At 51.2% G+C, this 19,009-nt stretch overlaps 1 long non-coding RNA gene across 1 annotated transcript in view; it reads right to left on the bottom strand.

Annotated features, from left to right (window-relative positions):
- LOC135982128 (uncharacterized) overlaps positions 1-19,009 on the bottom strand; it is a 75,451-nt gene that overhangs the window by 13,085 nt on the left and 43,357 nt on the right. Inside the window, exon 2 of the long non-coding RNA XR_010599315.1 lies at positions 2,387-2,593. This is a non-coding gene — a long non-coding RNA (uncharacterized LOC135982128). The remainder of the gene's footprint in view (positions 1-2,386; positions 2,594-19,009) is intronic.

The following is a 19,009-nucleotide window of genomic DNA, read 5'->3' as shown; positions in this document are numbered from 1 at the left end:
TCTGGATCCAACTCCGGCTGCTTCTGTGTAAGGTTCTTCCATAGCCCTTCTGTTCCCACGGGATCAGCACGCCTGGCAATCTGCGCTGTGTTTATCCTCTCACCACCCCAGGGAGGCTGGGATCTCCATGGTGCAGACAGGAACTGAGGCCCAGACACTCAGTGACCTGTCCAAGCACACACGGCGCCTGTGGGAGAGGAGGGACTCGAACCCAGGTCTCCCCCGCAGCCTCTGCTCGTGCTCTTCCCACTTCCCACCGTCCTTTCTGTGAGGAGCCAGCCGGTCTCTGCAGCGGTGTAGCCAGCTGTTCCGTGTTACAGCCCATGTGTCAGGACATGTCTGACGGCTCCCGCTCCTAGCAAGGGATGGGATTCCTTTAGCTCCAGCACTGAGGGTCATGCTCTTGGAGCTGCCGAGTCTTGGTTCACGCTCTAGGCACGACCGAAATGCCAGGCATTACACCCACGCTCCCGGCTTCTAGGAAAAAGGGGTGGTTGTGTATCAGCCAGTCCCACCCCCTCTGATCAGTCCAGATGCCGGCACAGCCGGAGGCGCCGTCAGCTTCATCCTTTTCTTTCCCTGTTAGTTTTCCATTCCCTAGTCAGGGCGTTGCATAGGCAGAGGGAAGATTCCTTGTCACGTGTATTTACTCCCTGACGTGGGGCTGCCTGGCTCTTGGCCAGCACCGTGCTGCGTTCCTTAGCACTGCCTGTGCAGCGTGCCACATACGCACCATGCTCTTAGGGATTGGAGAGGGGCAACGTGGGTAGTTATCTGCCATGTACAATATCTGCCTCGGCCATAAGTATCACGAGACACTGAAGGTTCAAATGGAGCCTCTCAAGGCTAAGGCAGAACTGGCGGATTTGCTGCACAGGATTTTTTTCTGGGACATCCCTGGGGGGACTCCTGGATACCTAAGACCACCCAAGACCAAACACATGGACCCTGGGAATAAAGCAGGGGGCAGCTTCCTTTACCCTGGCCTCCCCTTCTGGTACAGGGTAGAATCACTTCTCATGTGCTAACGCCTCTCTCCTGGCAGACAGAACCGAAGTTGGTTGCAGTTGCTGGGTATAGAAGTAGGAGGAGAACTGGCCATCCGGGGGGTGGATCACCGGGGCTGCCAGAGCCGAAGCCTGACTTGCCAGTGACTCCCAGCTGGGAGACACTGGATCTTGTGAGGAAGAGCAGGAACATTCTCCCTTGCAGGAACAATGCATGGTCCTGCGATGTGGGTCTTTGTCCCTGCCTTCTGGCTGGCCCGAGGTTAGGGTGTTAGCCTGGGAATCGGGCGACCTGCTCTGCCACGGGTGACCTGGAGACAGTCACTCTCAGGCTGTCTCGGTGCCTTAGTTCCCTGTCTGTGCCGTGGGGATCACAGCACTGCCCTGCCGCGGGGGGCCCCGTGAGGATAAATACAGTAAAGACTCTGAGGTGCTCGAGTACTGCGGTCATGCAGGGACTGGAGAAGCACTGGAGAGAGGCAGGTACTTGCTTTTTAAACAGGGTCTAGCTCTCTGGGGGTCCCTCCGCCCTGCCGCACACGCAGCCACACCTGAGCGAGTTCGGCTGGAGCCGTGTAACGGCGGCGACGCGGGTGGCAGCACCGGCTAGCGCTCCAGTACAGTCGTGCTCAGGGCCCCGGGGACGTACGTGGGCTGCTCGCCCGGGCCGCAGCGGCTACCCCGCTGTTTTTAGCAAGCTAACTCGGTATGCCGCCCCCTGCTGCCCTGACTGCAGTGCAGACAGAACCTAAGATGTGCCACGCCACGAGTCGCCAGCCAGGCCCAGACAATGGACTTTGTCTGCATTTACTCCATGTCTATGGGCATAATTATACAATGTGATGCAAAAGAAAGTTGAGTATTTTATACACACAATAGCTGAAGACTTTGCAGAGATAAATAGATAAATAATAGCAGAGGGAGAAATACATAGGTCCAGGCAAGGTAAAATCTATGAAACTAAGATTGTGAGAGAGTGTGTGTGTGTGACTTTTGTATGTGTGTGTGTCTGTAATATGTGTGTGACTGGGATGTGTAATGTGTGCATGGATGGGCATTGTGTAGCTGGTATGTGTCATATGGGTGTTGTGTGACTGTTTTGAGTAATGTGTGGGGCTGGGTGTTTCGCGCCTGCCATGTGTCATGTGTGTTGTGTAACGTGACGTGTGTATGTGAATGAGGGATGTGTGACTTTGTGATGTGTACCATATTCATGTGCAGGAGGCAGAGATTTGACGTACACGCATCTAGCTATACACATGGAAACGTTCCCTAAGGACACTGGTACATTTACCGAACTGAGTAATTCTGCACATTGCATCATTCGCTTTATCGTCTAGGAATTCCAGCTGAACTGTGCGTAATAAATCAGTACGTACCGTTTAGCCGCACGCCCGGCAGAGATCCTTTTCTTCACGGCTCGCCTTTAACAGCCAGCTTCCATTTCTCTTGTGTCCCTTGTGAGCAGGAACATTTGAGGATGCTTTCTCTGGACACTCGTCTCCTTTCCAGGCAGCAACTCCTTGTCTTACGCAGCCACCTTAAAGCTTCCCAAACGCTCACAGTCCGGGGCCATTCTGCTTCACCTATAAATTAAGAGCCACATTTCTTTGTCACTTACCTGTTCGTCTACCGGGTGTTTTATCCTAGGAGGGACGGGCTAATCATGGAGCTGGTTAGTTGTTGGATAATTTCTTTGATGACTTTAATAACATTCAACAACATCAATTGTTCAGTTTGAATAGTGCGCCCGTCTCTACTTCAGACAGGTTTCAGAGCGTGTGTGCATGTGTGTGCGTGTGTGCGTCTGCACAGAAATATGTACCATGAAGGGCTGTGAGCATATGTGTATTTCAAGTGCTCCGGTGTAAATCTTATGAATGAAAACGGTAAGATCGTGCATGCTTCCTTGCAGCTAAAGATGAGCTCAAAGGCCACCACAGTACAAAATAACAGCTAGGCTGTACAGTGAAGCAGATAGTTTGCTTCATTGGATATATCCATGTCTTTGGTGTCTGGATTTCAAAGGCAGCTGTAGGAGGGTTTTAAAAGGAACTTCACGCACCAGCAAGAAAACTTCCAGTCCCTTTGCTCCCCTCATCACTGAGTTTGCGGGCGAAGCTTTGCTCTGCTGCCCTTGTGCTGTTAAGCACATGCATATCATCTCCCTGGGCGTGTTCTTGTGAAAGCAGCTCTCTCCTAGCGAACCTGCCAAGATCAGAAAGAGACCCCTTCCCTGTCGGACGAAGCGTGGGGAGGAGGAAGGGTTGGGCTGGCTAAGGAAGATGCCAGCTGGAGCCCTGCTCAGTGTTGTCCAACCAAAGTTCCTTCGTGCAATCAGAACTGAAAGCCTCCCGCTCTGTCCACAGCCCCACCGCTCCCCCACCGCGCAGCAGGGGCTGATCAACACCCTGGTGAGCAGAATCACAGGCTCCGGAGCAAACTGATCTATTCTCCCCTTCTCCTCCTCTCTCCAGCTTCACTGACCAGTGCTCCAGGAACGAAGTGGTCCTAGCTGGGATCTCTCCAGTCCAGGCGGTTTCACGCCTTGGCTGAGTGGCCGCCTTGCTCAGGGATGCTGCATCTCAGCCAGCGCTGGCCAGAGTGATGAAGATCTCCCCAGCGCTCACACTAGACCCTGACGCCATGAAGGGAGTAGGGGGAGGAGGCACCGGCGGAATCATCCAGTTAGCACTGGCTGCAGTGCGGGGCTCGGGGCCTGGGGACGGAGGGTTCATTTTACAACTAGATCCGCTAACTCCGGCTTCAGTCGGGCTCCTCTTCTGTGGGGAGCTAACGGCGCCACTGCCCCAGATTGTAAAGCACCAGTGCGTCGTGATTTATTCACCAGCCTTTCCAGTGCACAGCTCGTCCGGAGCAGGAGCAGATTGTGTCTGAGAGAGCCTGGGGGGAGGGAAGCAAATGTCCTGGGGACTTAAAATAAAGGGGAAGGGGCTACAATGCATGTACCCACACACACACTCACACACACACAGATATAATCTCTCCCTCTGGACAGATTCCATTTGTCATCGTGGGAGTGAATTCCCTAAGGCTTGGGAGTCCATCCTGTCCCTCATGATGGTCAGTGGTGTTATTATTTCATGTTTGTATTCAGTGGCTCCCAGCCAGGGATGGGGCTCCCGTTCTTTGCGCTAGGAGCTGTACACACACATCTAAAGAGATGGCCCCTGCTTCTGTCCCAAGGCGACCGGCCCACACTAAGCCTGTTCATGAAAGAGACAGAATCATGCTCCTTATCGGGGACAAGTAGCCACAGGGGACCATCCCCCAAGCAGCGGGGGGCACGAATCTCCCCCTACTCACTCTGGTTTCATCGTCAGCATCGGGGTTGGGGGGGTCGCTTTTGATTTGTGCTCAGGGTCCGTGCAAGGAGAAATCAGGCTGGGTGCGGGGCGGCCCACTCCTGGGCAGATGGTACCTGTCTCTCTCAGCCCCCAGAGCGGGAGAAGTCTGTCTCTTGTACACTTTGGCAGCCCTGGGCCAGCTTGCCATGGCCACAAGGGGTGTGAGGATGTGTGAGATGTCAGCATCAGATCGATATGGGGGGCAGATGATGTAATGTTCCCAGGGGCCCAGTTTTCGACCAGAAAGTCCGGTCAAAAGGGGACCGGGCAGTGTCTGGTCAGATGTACTGACCGGACACCAAGAGTCCGGTTACTGCGGGCAGGGGTATGGGAGGTGCCGGGTCATCAACCCGTGTGAGCCCCTGCTCAGCTGGTGCCAGCGCCTACCTGCATCTCATGGCCAGGCAGGCTCCGTGTCATGGGCTGCAGCTCCCGGCCAGCCCCAGAGCAGAGGGAGCCCAGCTGGTGGGGGGCGGGAGGTGGAGCGGAGCCAGTTATGGGGAAGCAGGAAGGGGAAAGGAGAGAGTAGGGGGCAGGGCCTGGAGGAAGTGGTGGAGCAGGAGGCGGGGCCTTGGGGGAAGAGGCGGAGCAAGGGGCGGGGCCCCAACGGAACAGACAGAGCAGGGGGCAGGGCAGGGGGGCTGGTTATCAACATTTAGAAAGTTGGTGGGTGACCCTAATTATCCCCCATCTGCTGCCGCAGGGTTTCTTACATCTTCCTCTGAGAGATCTGGGGCCGGCCGTTGTCGGAGACGAGCTACTGGGCTAGATGGACCCTGGTTCTGATCCAGCGGGGGAATTCGTACGTTCCTCTGTGTGCGCAGGCCCAGGTCACGTTCTGAAGTTGCTTGGTGGGGATGAGGTTCAAAGTTGCAAAGAAATAGCAGAAGCTTGTCCTGGGGGTGGGGGGATGGGTCGTTAGATCTGATGTTTTAGGACATTTGCGCTTGTTGTAGCAAAGCTGAAGCTACCACAGCCGGGGCACGGGGAGGGAATGTGCATCGACCACTAGGGGGGCGCATGAGTCAACCCAAAAGCTGGCCTTGGTTAAGGGAAGGACCAGAGCTCACAAGCCGTCCCACGTTCTGTAGAGCAGGGAATCGCGATTCGTCTTTCTGGGGCCGTCCGCGCACAGAGGAGGACACAGGAGGGATTGGAAACCAACTCTGAGCCAGTGAGGCCATGGGGAGTTAGTTTAAAAAACTGCAGTTCATTTTAGAGCTGTAAGAAACGACTGATTTCTGGCAGGGTCGGAGCTCGAAGGGCTGGATACAGAATTCCAGGGGAGCGGTGAAATGTACAGGGGTGTGTGTGTGTGTATGTGTGTGTGTGTGAGTGGGGGGGGGCAAGAGGGGGCGCTCCTTCCGCTGACACCGGGAGCTTTCCTAGCAGGGTTTTGACTGACACTGCAACTTCTGTGTCCTTCAAAAACGACCCTCGTGCCCGCTTGTGCCGCGGGAATCCAAGGCTGGCAACTCGAGGCAGGTCTAAAGAACCATGGGAGGGGAATTCACCCCTGTGCAGAGGGACAGGAATAGCCCTGGGCAGCCCCGGTCCAGCTAACGGTCCGATGGGTCCTCAGGCCTGCCTCCATCGCCAGCGTGTTACGTTTTCCAACGAGCACCTTCCTGCTTTCTCCCCCAGTCGTCCACAGAGCTACCTCCTTCCCCTGCTTCGGGCCCTGCTTCAAACTCTCCTCTGCGAGGAGGCCAAGAACAGACTCGACAATGGTCAGGCAGCTGGTGTGCAGAGCAGGGGTATCTGGCGGGGTTGGAGGGGCCTGGGCCCCCACTCTTTACCATCCGTAAGGGCGAGCAAGGGGGGAAGGGGGCGGAGAAGACCGAGCGGGAGACGGGGTTTTGAGGGGAAGAGGTGGCGTGGAAGTGGGGCCTCAGGGGAAGCATGAGGGCGGGGCCTTGGGGAGAAGGGGCGGTGCAAAGGCAGGGCTTTGGGGGGAAGGGTCAGCATGTGGGCGGGGCTTTGGGGAAAAGGGGTGGGGAGAGAGATCACAAATAGGACCACTTAGTTTGGGCACAGGTGACCCCCGCCAGTTTTAGGAAGCATCCCCCACAGCCTGTCCTACTGGCCAGTCCTGTCTCCTTGTTTCCTTGTCCTCCCCTCTCTGTTTCCATCTTATACTTAGCCTGGCAGCACTTTGGGGCAGGGACTGTCTCTGTGTTCTGTGGTTTGTACAGCACCTAGCACATACAACTCAGCAAGAGCTGCCCTGGGGGCTTACCTGCTGGCCCTCTGCCTGGGGTGAAGGTGACCTGATGGGAACTGACTTAGCTACGCCCTCAGATGGTCCCACTCTCGCAGGACCTGTGCAGGTCGCTAACAATAACCGATTTACCCGCGACACCTCCCCGGGGAGGTCGGGCAGGCCCAGCTGAGTACTATCACCACCGGCCCATCCTCTGCTGCGTGTGCGGCATTGCTTGTGGTGCGATGACATCACCCCCAAACCAGCTGATCTGCCGAGCCAATGGCCTTTCCTGATTGGGCAGCCTCTTGTCAGGGAAGCAGGGATTGGCTGAGTAACTCCTGGCAGGCCAGGTACCCAAAGGAGGATGTCACACAAAGAAGCTAGTTTCAACTCGGGCTCTAGGGTGAAAGGGGCTGGGGGAAAGCAAAGCTGACTGGAGAGATCTGGGGCAGCTTTGGAGAATCTGGCCCTGCCCCCTATTAATGGACATTAGAGCGGTGCCCAAACGCCCCAGCCAGGATCATGCTCCCTGTGACGGGGTGTCCACACCACACAGGACTGGAAGGGGTTAAGGTGCCCAGGCAGGCCTATTAACGCCATAGGCTACACCTGGAGGAAGAGCCAGGGAGCAGGGAATTGATGGCAAGCAGGCTCAGCTGGGCAGGAATAGGCCAGGCCTAGAAAGCCAGGAAGCTGGCAACAGACAGGGCTGCTGCTGGGAAAGGGCAGCCCCTCCTGGGCAGAGGGGGCCGTGTTTGGAGGCTGCAGAGATGCATAGGCTGCAGTCCCTCCCTGGGAGGAGGAAGGAGTATTTGGAGCTTGTACTCCCAGAGGAAGGGGGGTGGAGGAGAACCAGGAGTGGTAGGAAACAGTCCAGGGAAGGAGCCGTGAGGACTAAGAGAAGAAAGCCAAGAACTGTTGGGCTGAGGATCCCTGGACTGGAACCCGGAGCAGAGGGCAGGCCCAGGTTCCCCTACCAGCCACCGAGGGTGAGGCATAGACCAGTGGGGCAGTGAACAGGAAGACTGCCAGGGTCACTGCAGGAGTGACAGAGAATTGAAGGACTGTACTCCAGCAGGGGGGGAAATCCTGAGTGACCTGACCAGGGGGCTGAGTCACAAAGAGGAGGATGTGGTTCCCGGAACAAGAGAGGAGCTGCAGCCTGAACAGAACAGACTGTGTGACGGCATGCACCCATGGAAAGGGTGTTGACCTTGGAGCTAATCCACAGAGTGACCAGCAGGAGGTGTCAAACAAACACCCCATGAGTGGCACACCCGGTCACACTCCCATTGTGCCACGTGCTGAACTTGCATCTACAGGAAGACACGGTCCCTGCCCTGGAAAGACTCCAATGTCCAGCTCCTGCTCCCTCTGCAAAGGGGACCTGAGCCACCATTAAACAAAGAGACAGAGGGTGAAAAATCAGCCACGTCTCACTCAATCCGTGACACACCCAACAGCGGGGTCAGATTCCCAGTGGTTTAATTCCCTTGCCTTCAGGGGAGTGAGGCCTCCAGGGAACGCGACCCATACAAGATGGAAAAGACTAATCCAAACTATCCATATAAATGATGGGGTCTGAATTAGCTGTTACCACTCAAAAAAGAGATCTTGGAGTCATAGTGGATAGTTCTCTGAAAACATCCACTCAATGTGCAGCGGCAGTCAAAAAAAGCTAACAATGTTGGGAATCATTAGGAAAAGGATAGATAACGACAGAAAATATCATATTGCCTCTATATTAATCCATGGTACACCCAGATCTTGAATACTGCATGCAGATGTGGTCGCCCCACCTCAGAAAAGATCTATTGGAATTGGAAAAGGTTCAGAAAAGGGCAAAAAAAACAAAAAAATGATTCAGGTTATGGAACAGCTTCCATATGAGGAGACATTAATAGGACTGGGACTTTTCAGCTTGGAAAAGAGACAACTACAGGGGATATGATAGAGATCTATAAAATCAAGATTTGTGTGGAAAAAGTAAATAAGGAAGTGTTATTTACTCCTTCTCATAACACAAGAACTAGTGGTTATGAAATGAAATGAATAGGCAGCAGGTTGAAAACAAAGAAAAGGAAGTATTTTTTCACACAATGCACAGTCAACCTGTGAAACTCTTTGCCAGAGGATGTTGTGAAGTCCAAGACTAGAACAGGGTTCAAACAAGAACTAGATATATTCATGGAGGATAGGTCCATCAATGGCTATTAGCCAGAATGGACAGGGATGGTGTCCCTAGCCTCTGTTTGCCATAAGCTGGGAATGAGCGACAGGGAGAGGATCACTTGATGATTACTTGTTCTGTTCATTTCCTCTGGGACACTTGGCATTGGCCACTGTCACAAGACAGGATACTGGGATAGCTGGACCTTTGATCTGACCCAGTCTGGCCATTCTTATGTCCAGGCTAGTTTTAAAAGTCTGAAATAACGAGACTTGCCCGCTATCCTATAGCCCCCACCGCATCTCCCCAGGCATTTTTCCTGCTGCTCAGGGTAAATCGTCCTTTTCTCAATTTCACCCCAGTCCTCCTAGTTATACCCTCCACGCTCCATCCTAAATCATTATTGTTGTTTGTATTCCTGCAGCACTAGGAGCCTGCCCCACTGCGCTAGGTGCTGTACAAACACAGAACAAAAAGACGGTTATTCCCCACAGCGTTTATCATCTCAGTATAAGGCAAGAGACCACAGACAGATGGAGACGGGCAGCTGGGGAGTACAGGGAAATGATCAGACAATACTGGTTGGCGTGGCAGGCCGTGGTATCAGTGCACCAGCAGCTTGGCGGTTCTCACTTGTTTTCTGCAGGCATCGTGGCACGGGAGAGTTCTGAGGGTGGATAATGAGTTCATTTTGCAGGTGTTTATGAGGAGCTCCTCCCAAGAGGGAGGGGCCTCACGTATTTAGAACCCCTTAGGTTCCTTCACTGTCCCGCCAACGCAGAGAGACACGGTGCAGATTTTAAAGGGTTCAGCCTCCAACACCAGGGCCAGGTATTCAAAGGTGCTCAGCACCCGACATGCCGACTGCCTGTGAAACCCTGGCCCTGGGTCATTTGCTTAGCTAAGGCCTGCCTGGTTCGCTCTCAGTCTCTGCGTCTGTGAGACATTCCTCCTCCCAGTTCACAAAGCTGGACAGGAAACTTCATGATCCTTTTTGACCAATCCCAGCACTGAAACGAGCAAGGCTAGACAGCGCATAAAGTTTTTACTAGGCCAAGCCAGTGCAGACTAAATGAGGCCAGAGCTCCCAAACTGCCCTGGCCTTGCTGAGCTAACACCTATTCCCCATGGCCCAGCCACATAGCTCCAAATCCTGGCATTTATTTTAAATCAGCCTCAGAAATGTCACTAATAACCACATGAAGGGACCTTCCGGTCATGCTGTTAAGCACTCCAGAGTCAGATGCTGCTGGTTTTCTTACAGTTCTGGGTAAAGTTTGGGGTGGCTGCCTATTATTAATCTTACAGTAGCACCTAGAGGCCGTGACAGAGATTGGGCCCCACCATGCAAGGAGCTGTACAAACACATAGCAAGAGACAATCCCAGGTCTGAAGAATTTACAGTCTAAATGGGACATAAAGGATCATTATCCCCATTTTACAGTTGGGGAATGGAAGCACAGAAAGACAATATGAGCTGCTCAAGGTCACGCAGCGGGTTTGGAGCAGATTTGTGAACTGACCCTAGATCTCCTGAGTCCCTACCCAGGGCACTAACCCACAGGCATGTCCTTCTCCTAGACCAATGGTGGGCAACCTGTGGCCCATCAGGGTAACCCGCTGGCAGGCCGCGAGACAGTGTTGACATTGACCATCCACAGGCACAGCCACCCGCAGCTTCCAGTGGCTGCAGTTCTGCATTTCCGGCCAATGGGAGCCGCGGGAAGCAGCGCAGGCCGCAGGGATGTGCTGGCCGCCACTTCCCGCAGCTCCCATTGGCCAGGAATGGTGAACCACGGCCACTGGGCGCTGCGGGCGGCCGTGCCTGTGAACGGTCAATGTAAAATTGTCTCGCGACCCACCACTGGATTACCCTGACGAGTTGTGTGCAGCCCGCGGGCTGCAGGTTGCCCACCACTGTCCTAGACTGATACCAGACACCTCTGTGTTCTTGGGGAACCAGGGTGCATTATCCAGCCTGACTCATGAAAGACCCCCGCCTCCCCTCCCCCGCCCCATCCTCTGGATACACCAAAACCCATCAGAGGACAAAACTTGCAGAGAGCAGTGAAGGGCGCTAGGAGACACACCTAGACCCCTCCTGACAAGGGTGACAAGATGAAGACATCTCCATTGCATACAGAATGGAGAGCAGAGACAACTCCCCTCGCCTCATCTGCATGGACGATGGGACAGGAAGACATCTCAGTTTACATACAGAATGGAGAACAGAGAACCACACTGAATTCTGGGACCAGAAAAAGCAGGGAAGCACTGCATCCTGGGAATCTCTGCTCCAGATGCTAATGAACCTATGTCTGCACACACCCAGCTCAGCAATGATCAGACCAATTCTATTAATGAATCCTTAATTGATATCCAAATACTGAAGCAGCCTAGTTGCATTGTGAGCTCCCTGGAAGAAAACACCACCCATAGCCAAGAGGGATCAGCTCCTATTGTCTAGTCTAAAGAAAACCCTTGAGTCATCAGCTTACCTAGAAACAAATCTAGTGTTCTCCCTTCAACCATTGTCATTTCTCTACAAAAATCCCTACTCACCCTCCAGTCAGGGTTCTGATGCTTAGATCCAAACTATGCATCAGTTCCACTGGAACTCCATCTTCTCCTGACTGATCGTGCTGGGGGCTCTGCCTGTCTCCAGCATTCGGGACCCTCAGCTACCACCATCATCTGGGAACCCCGACCAGTTCAAGCCTCATAGAGTGGGTGAGATCCCCCCTCTTTCTCTCTCTCGGTTTTCCTTTCTACCTTAAGTATTAACCTTTAATCATGTATGTTATGTTGGTTTAGCCCTCCTTGTGTAGTTATCACTATTATTCAATAAATAACTTTTATGGTTAAGTTGGTTGCTTCTCTCTCTCTTGCTGAACTTTACTCGTTTGTGTTTTTAGCTTCCCTCATTCACTCTACAGCAACGCTTCTTTTACCTAAGCTAAAGATCCCTGTGTGACGCTGTGCAGTCTATATGGTTTTATAAAAATATGATAATAAGTGAATATAATGTAACGGGGATAGTTTTATAATGATTTGATAATAAGTGAATATAATGCAACTGGGATATGCTTTGTGCAAAAGGTCTCTTGTAAGGTATCATTACAAAGCTCATAATCTACTGAGTGTGATCATCCTATTTGTAGAAATGTACCACTCTTGTATCTAAAACTAGAAATATAAAACATAACTCTGAGGGCCTATTGTAATTATGTAAAGTATGGGCCATTAAGGATGGTTTGGAATCTTGACTCCCATTAACAAGGATCATTGTCTGCAAACGGCTGTGTTTACCTCTTAGTCTTCCTGTATATGTGTGTGCTGGCAAGTGGGCAATGAAGTCTTGCAGTAACATGTGATCATGTGACCTGAACTGGAATCCATCTTTAACCTGGTGCTTTTCCAGTGAGGGGGGGGTGGAAACCCAGAGGGACAAAGGGTTCCCGCCTTATGCAAAAGATATATAAAGGGGTGGAAGAAAACAGAGGGGAGAGGAGCCATCATGAAGAATCCCCTAGCTACCACCTGAACTGCAACAAGAGCTGTACCAGGAGAAAGAATTGTGCCCAGGCCTGGAAGAAGTCCAGTCTGAGAAAAAGCTTACTGAAGCATCTCTGAGGGTGAGATTATCTGTATTCAGTTTGATTAGACATAGATTTGCGCATTTTATTTTATTTTGCTTGGTGACTTACTTTGTTCTGTCCGTTACTACTTGGAACCACTTAAATCCTATGTTCTGTATTTAATAAAATCACTTTTTATTTGGTAATTTACTCAGAGTATGTATTAATACTTGGGTGAGCAAACAACTGTGCATATCTCTCTATCAGTGTTATAGAGGGCGAACAATTTATGAGTTTGCCCTGCATACGCCTTATGCAGAGTAAAAGGGATTTATCTGGGTTTAGACCCCATTGGGAGTTGGGCATCTGAGTGCTAAAGACAAGCACACTTCTGTGAGCTGTTTTCAGGTACACTTGCAGCTCTGGGACAAGTGATTCAGACCCTGGGTCTGTGTTGGAGCAGACGGGAGTGTCTGGCTCAGCAAGACAGGGTGCTGGAGTCCTGAGCTGGCAGGGAAAACAGGAGCAGGGGTAGTCTTGGTATATTAGGTGGCAGCTCCCAAGGGGGTTTCTGTGATCCAACCCGTCACACCCTGCAACGCCCAAAATACTGTGGGGTTTGCTCATCCAGTAGGTTACTGCCAGTGCAATTGTGTTGTGAGATTGGGGATAGGGACGTGCTGAATCTGGGACACATAAGGGTAACAGCTTGAAAGTGCTGCTTGACCCAGTCCATGGAGCCCAGGGGCATATAAGGGGGGACAGCTTGAAAGTGCAGCTTCATCCAGCCCAGTGAGTCCAGAGACATATAAGGGGTCAGCTTGACAGTGCTGATTGACCCGGTCTGCTCAGACTTGCTTTGTTAATGTATGTGGGGTGTGGGTGTGTTCATCCTGTTCTGGGGCTGGAGAAACCCAGCCCTGGGGAACCTAGGTCCTGCAGGATAGCTCCATTGGGAGGGGACTTGCAGAAGGGAGAAGTAGAGCTCCATATAAAAACACAAATGACACAAACAGTACACTGATAGAATTACAGAATCCCCTTCCCCAGAAGAGTAACCCGAATAAATGAGCATACCCCAAAGTAATGGGCACATCTGGTAACAAGACCCAATCCACCCAGTCCTAATTGCAATCCATTCATAGTCAGCCATGTCAAGCAATGATCCCCAGCCCTACATCTCCAGGGGACTGTGTATGGACATGCACTGCTGTCCTCTGTTGAACAAAGCACATCAGACCAGATTAAGTATCTATTAGATTTTATTGTTTTCCTCTGAATAGCGGAGGAGTTGCTCCTTTCCCTCCTCAAGGGCTGCATTTCTGGAGCTCAGGGTCATGGGCCCCATTTCCAACTGCCACAGGTAAGTGGGTGGCTAACGAGTGTGATGCCGCCTGTGTATCCATCCATGGAGCATTATGAATGGATCTGCAGAGCAGTGGGTTCGAGAGGAACTTGATTAATGGCAGGAAAATGCCAAACAGTCTAAAACCAATAAAACTGATAAACCCTGGGATGAAATGTAGCAAAAGCCATTCCTATCCGCTCCGGGTTTCTGTCGGGATATTCAGAGGACCAGAAAATGTAAGTGGGTGATTTAAATTATCTGCAGTTAATTTAACTCCATAGTTAATCCATGGACCACAAATCTTCAATTACTGGAAGAAACTCTTCCACTCAAGAGAGAAAGGCGAATGACGCGGGTGGAACTGAGACTGGATTGATTATAGGCTGATAAGGCGTATGTGTGACTTGGGTTTGAGGGCAACAGTCCTGCGGTTCGTTCTCATCATAAAAAATACCAGGCAGTTCGGCAAGATGATCTGTCCCCTGCGCAGGTCTAGAGTCGCCAAGGGTGCTGCAGAGCCGAGCAGAGCGGGATGCAGCAGCAGAGCTCAGCGGACAGGGGCAGAGCAGAGGGCAGTTGCACGTCAGGGCTGAGAGTTGTGTGTTCAAGCCCATCACCCTCCAGGTGCATTGTTTGGACTGGACTAACAGGGGCGTGGCAGGCCACGGAGGATGGCTGATGCCTTGACACAGAGCTGTGTTGATGGTGCCCGCTGGATGCTAGGGAGATGGTGGAATTTGTGGGCCCCTTCTGTTAGTGGGCATGCTGGCAGGGTGGGATTCGATAGTATGGAAAACGGAAGTAGTATAAGGACCCTACCGTCAATCAAACCGTAACACCTCCCCTTGGCCCCTTAAACCCCACCCCTTGACCCCTTAAGCCCCGACCACCTGTCACCTGAAGTCCCACCCAGGGGGGGTATTACTTCTGGGTTCAAGGCGGACAGATGACTGGAAGCAAAGTGTGTCATGTGACCCCTCTAAGAACTCATCCCACTTCCCTCTACCAATCAGGAGGGGTGACAGCCACATAGGACTGCCCCGAGAGCAGATGTGACCAATCGGGGGTGTCCCGGGGTGGGGTGACCCATCCGGAAGTGGATAATATGACGTCTCTAAGAACTCCTCCCACCGCCCTCTACCAATCGGGATGGGTTTCGGTCGCACAGGACCGCCCCAAGAGCAGATTTGACCAATCGGGGGTGTTCCAGGACGGGGTGACCCGCCCAGAAGAGGGTCGTGTGACCCCTTTAAAAACTCCTCCCAGCACACTCTGCCAATCAGAGTGCAGCAACATCACCCCATAAGTCCCAGCGCCGGGGCAGAAGAGGCCATCTTTTACCAAGAACGCGTGCTTTAGAAATCGTGGAAACATGGAGTCCTTCACCACCCCCGTGAGAACTTCGGACTTTGTTTTAGCCGCGAGTGCCTTTGACCATCCGTGGAGAAAGCGCTACATCAGCGACAGTTCCGAGGAGGAAGAGGGAGTGACCGAGGAGGGCCCTTTGGCCCAGCCGTTGATGGATACGCCGGAACCCGAAACCCAACTGCTTGTGAGACACTCCGATGAGTGTGGTGGCCTCTTGTCGTCCACCCCCATGGAGGAGGAAGGCGAACACAGCTCGGGGGAGTCACCGGAGGACAAGGTGAATGGAAAAGACGTCGCTCAGGTAAATGAATGATTAAGAAGTGACAGTTGATGATGGGGTGTAATGGGGTTAGGAACCAGCGGGTTGTGTAAATCTAAAAACAAGCAGTGGGGTGCTTACTTTCTTTTCCGAAATCTCTCAACAGCTCGATGATGCCTTTCTAGAGGCCTTTGAGAACTTACACATCGGTAGCCCCGTGGGAGTAAACAGACATAAGCAAAAACAGCTGATGCATGATATGAGACACAGATATCAAGACGAACATCTGGAAATGGACAAAATGGAAGAATGAACCAGCTCAGACTTCCTTATGGAATCCATTTTTACAGGCGGCTGTAAAAGGTCGTGTTAAACCAGGCGATTAATAAAACGTATTTATTTAACTGTGTCAATATGAATGTGTCCCCTTTCATATTTGTGTCAGTAAAAGACGGTACCAGTAAAAGTCATGTCTAGGCAGCTCTGTTAAAGAAAATCTATTACACCCCCAGGGAAGTTGGGAGCTTGAGCGCTATTTCTGAGATGGCCGCTACTAAATCGTCAGAGGCCGAACATAATCTAGCCCTCCTTTGCTGTGGGGACGATTTGCTAAGTAATTTTAAAAGGACCAGGTTTCTCTTTACACAGCTAGACATGTTTTCGGTCAGAAACCCCAGCTGTTACAAAGGGGCCTGCCAATAGTTCATCTCTTTTTATACCCGCTGTTGTTCTTTTCAAAGTATAAACCACCAGCCAGTCTGGAGGGAAAACACCAGTTCTTACTCTATAAGCTTCTGGTGTGGAAGCATTTAAATCCACCACCAGGTAGCCATAAGGTCTTTTGGTAGCATCCTCAAAGGCTTCTAGAAAGAATTCAGCTTTGCCGGGGTACATTTGCCGAGTGAACGTAGCAATTTGTAATTTATCCCTGGGGTTTTTGCGTTTTGGTTAATCGTGTGACTCTTTTCCCCCTGACAAAATACGTTTTGAACTATAAACATAATGCTCAGGTTTCTGTGATGCACATACTTGGTAAAAGCTTTCTCGATTTCACAAGCTTACACCGCCTCCCTTAACACCTGTGCCGCTTGTCCACATAAGACTGACACTTATCACACAAAGTTTTAGACAGGCATTCGACTTGTTTTTTCGATGCACAGTCGACGTGTCCGTCTAAACACTCTTTGGATCGACAATACAGTCTACAGCTAGGACACCTCAGGTGCACGCCCATGCTGTCCAAGCACGTTACGCTCAAACAGAGGCGGCAACGATACCTGCAAGAGTGGTCGTGACTGTACGCCATGTGGCAAAACTCACAATAATTTTTCACACCGAAGAACTTTTTCACATCCAGAACCCCATAGTAATGCTCATCGTGCAACGGGATGAAAAAAGTCTTGGGGTACACTGGACTCCCCGTTTTAAAAAAGCCCCATCCACCTTTCGCCGCATGGAACACCACCTGTATATTGACTCCTAAATGCTGTTCAAACGTTGCTACGTCACTGAGCAGAACCTTTTTTGATCTGACCACCCCAGTTTCTCCTGCAACTTTCTCGCCCCCGCTAACAATTCGGCGTCCGTAGGTTTACGGTCGGACATAACGGCCAAGAGCCCACCCACAAAACACAGATTGGTACCGGTGTAAATCAGGTCTACTAAGCATTGTCTCTTTTTATGGAGGATTTGACTACCACGGATAGAATTTAAACCTCTACGAGCGCCCCCACCCCTGTTTTTTACAACTGTCACAACGAGGCGCAACGTCCCATCGAGATGCAACTCTCTATTGCTCTGTAGCAGCTTTGAGGCCTGAGTTAAGAACTCCTCAGCAGACAGCTCATCCCTAGTTCTTCTGACTGAAAACAAAGGGTTAGTTAAATTTCGGCTCTCTAAACATAACTGAACATAATCATCATAATCACCATTAACGTCATCTAGAACTAACTGTATTCCCCTGTGTATGGCTTCAACAACCTGCTGAGCTGAATTTATTCCCTCAGGATTGACAAAACGAAATTCCTCACAATACACCGACCCCCCAAATCTAGGTAATTCATGTTGCCAACTTCTCACTCTCTCCATATAAACCTCTGCATTTTCAGGGTTACTTGGGGGTTCCTCTATGGGACCGTCAGCGGCATCTTCTACAGCAGATGCTATTTGAGAGTCAGACTCCGAGGGGCCTCCGTGAGGGTTATCAGGAGGAGACGGGGACCTTCTAGAGAGCCCTCTGGGGAATTTTCTAAACCAGACTCTGCGTGAGAGTCGGGTTCCACCTCCCCATTTTCAGACAAGCCAGTTTGAGAGCCTCCAGTAGGGGGCATCTCTTTTTGCTTTTTTCCTCATTACCTCTTTGGCCTTTTTTAAAATTTTTACTGAGACCCTGGCCTGGAACTTTTTGGCCGCCATTTGTTTGTCCACCAAGAGCTGTCCCCCCTTTTGTTTACACCTGAGCTGATGTGTACCCTTGAGGGTGCCCTTTTTACCCAGGCCCCTTTCCACGGCTAGTCACGCCTGCTCAGAGCCCCCTTTTGGAAAAATGGAAGTATTTTTCAAAAAGTCACCCGCCAGTGCTTTCGCATTTTTGACGTGGTTTCCAGCTCTCCTTTCTTTTAGACCCCTGAGGATATAGCAGCCACCAGTATTCTGAACAAAGCCTCATATTTTCCCCAAATCTTCATCAGTTTTCTGAATGAAGCATCATACTTTTCCCAAATACTAGAATATGGGGGAGCTGTGACGAGCTTATGGTGTTGGGAGAATGGTTTGTCAGTCCTTGGTTTTTTATTCACAACCCCTAAAGCGCGTGCTCCGGGTTTGTGAATGTGTGTGTTTTTGTTCAGTTTTCTCAGGGCTTGGTGTGGTGGTGGCCGTTGAGGAACTGGAATTATGTTTGCGTGGTTGGTCTTTACCAGAATCTTTTGTTTTGTCCTTGGGTTTGACGTATATGAGGTTTGGACTGCCCTGATGCTTCATCTGCACCCTTGTGCTCAGGGCCGGCGCAACCCATTAGGCGACCTAGGTGGTCGCCTAGGGCGCTACAATTTGGGGGCCGGCGACCGCGGCGGTATTTCAGTGGCGGGACCTTCCGCCGCCTCTGTGGGGGGGCGGCATTTCGGGGCGGGACCTTCCGCCCCCTAGGGCGGCAGAAAAGCTGGCGGCGCTCCTGCTTGTGCTGTTTTGTGTTAGCGTTGTTAAAAGTCTCAAAGCAGATTCCTGGTTCTTTGGTGGTTCTGGTGGAGGTGTCCCTGTAGCTTCGACTACAGCATTGTCAGGAAAGCTGCCCATGCCTATGAGGGGGGAGAAAAGACATTTTACGAAACTGAACTTTACCATCTTTCTCACCCACACCTATGGATTTACTTAAAATACAAAACCTCATGAAACAAATAAGCAAAATATATTTACTGGGCTTCATCCATCCATCAGTCATTGATGCTGGTGAATTTTCCTTTTCAGCTGTCTCTTTCCTTTTTCTTTTGAGCTTGTTTACCCTCTCGTGTTTTGACCGTACTGTGAAGCAAACAACATTATAAAACACATGAAACTGTCTTGTAAACTTAAAAAAATAAAATATTCGTTAGGGTGTTTTTCTATTTGAAAAGTCACAGCTTTAAAACAAAATCATCCATTTCAGGCTGTACAACAAACACAGGTTTCGAGTTTATTTCTACCGCTTTAAAAAACAAACCCACAAAC

Source organism: Chrysemys picta, chromosome 3, assembly GCF_011386835.1.
Source record: "Chrysemys picta bellii isolate R12L10 chromosome 3, ASM1138683v2, whole genome shotgun sequence".
Classification (NCBI taxonomy): Eukaryota; Metazoa; Chordata; order Testudines; family Emydidae; genus Chrysemys; species Chrysemys picta.
The sequence above is the reverse complement of the archived record's forward strand: the minus strand, read 5'-3'. Positions and strand labels throughout refer to the sequence as shown.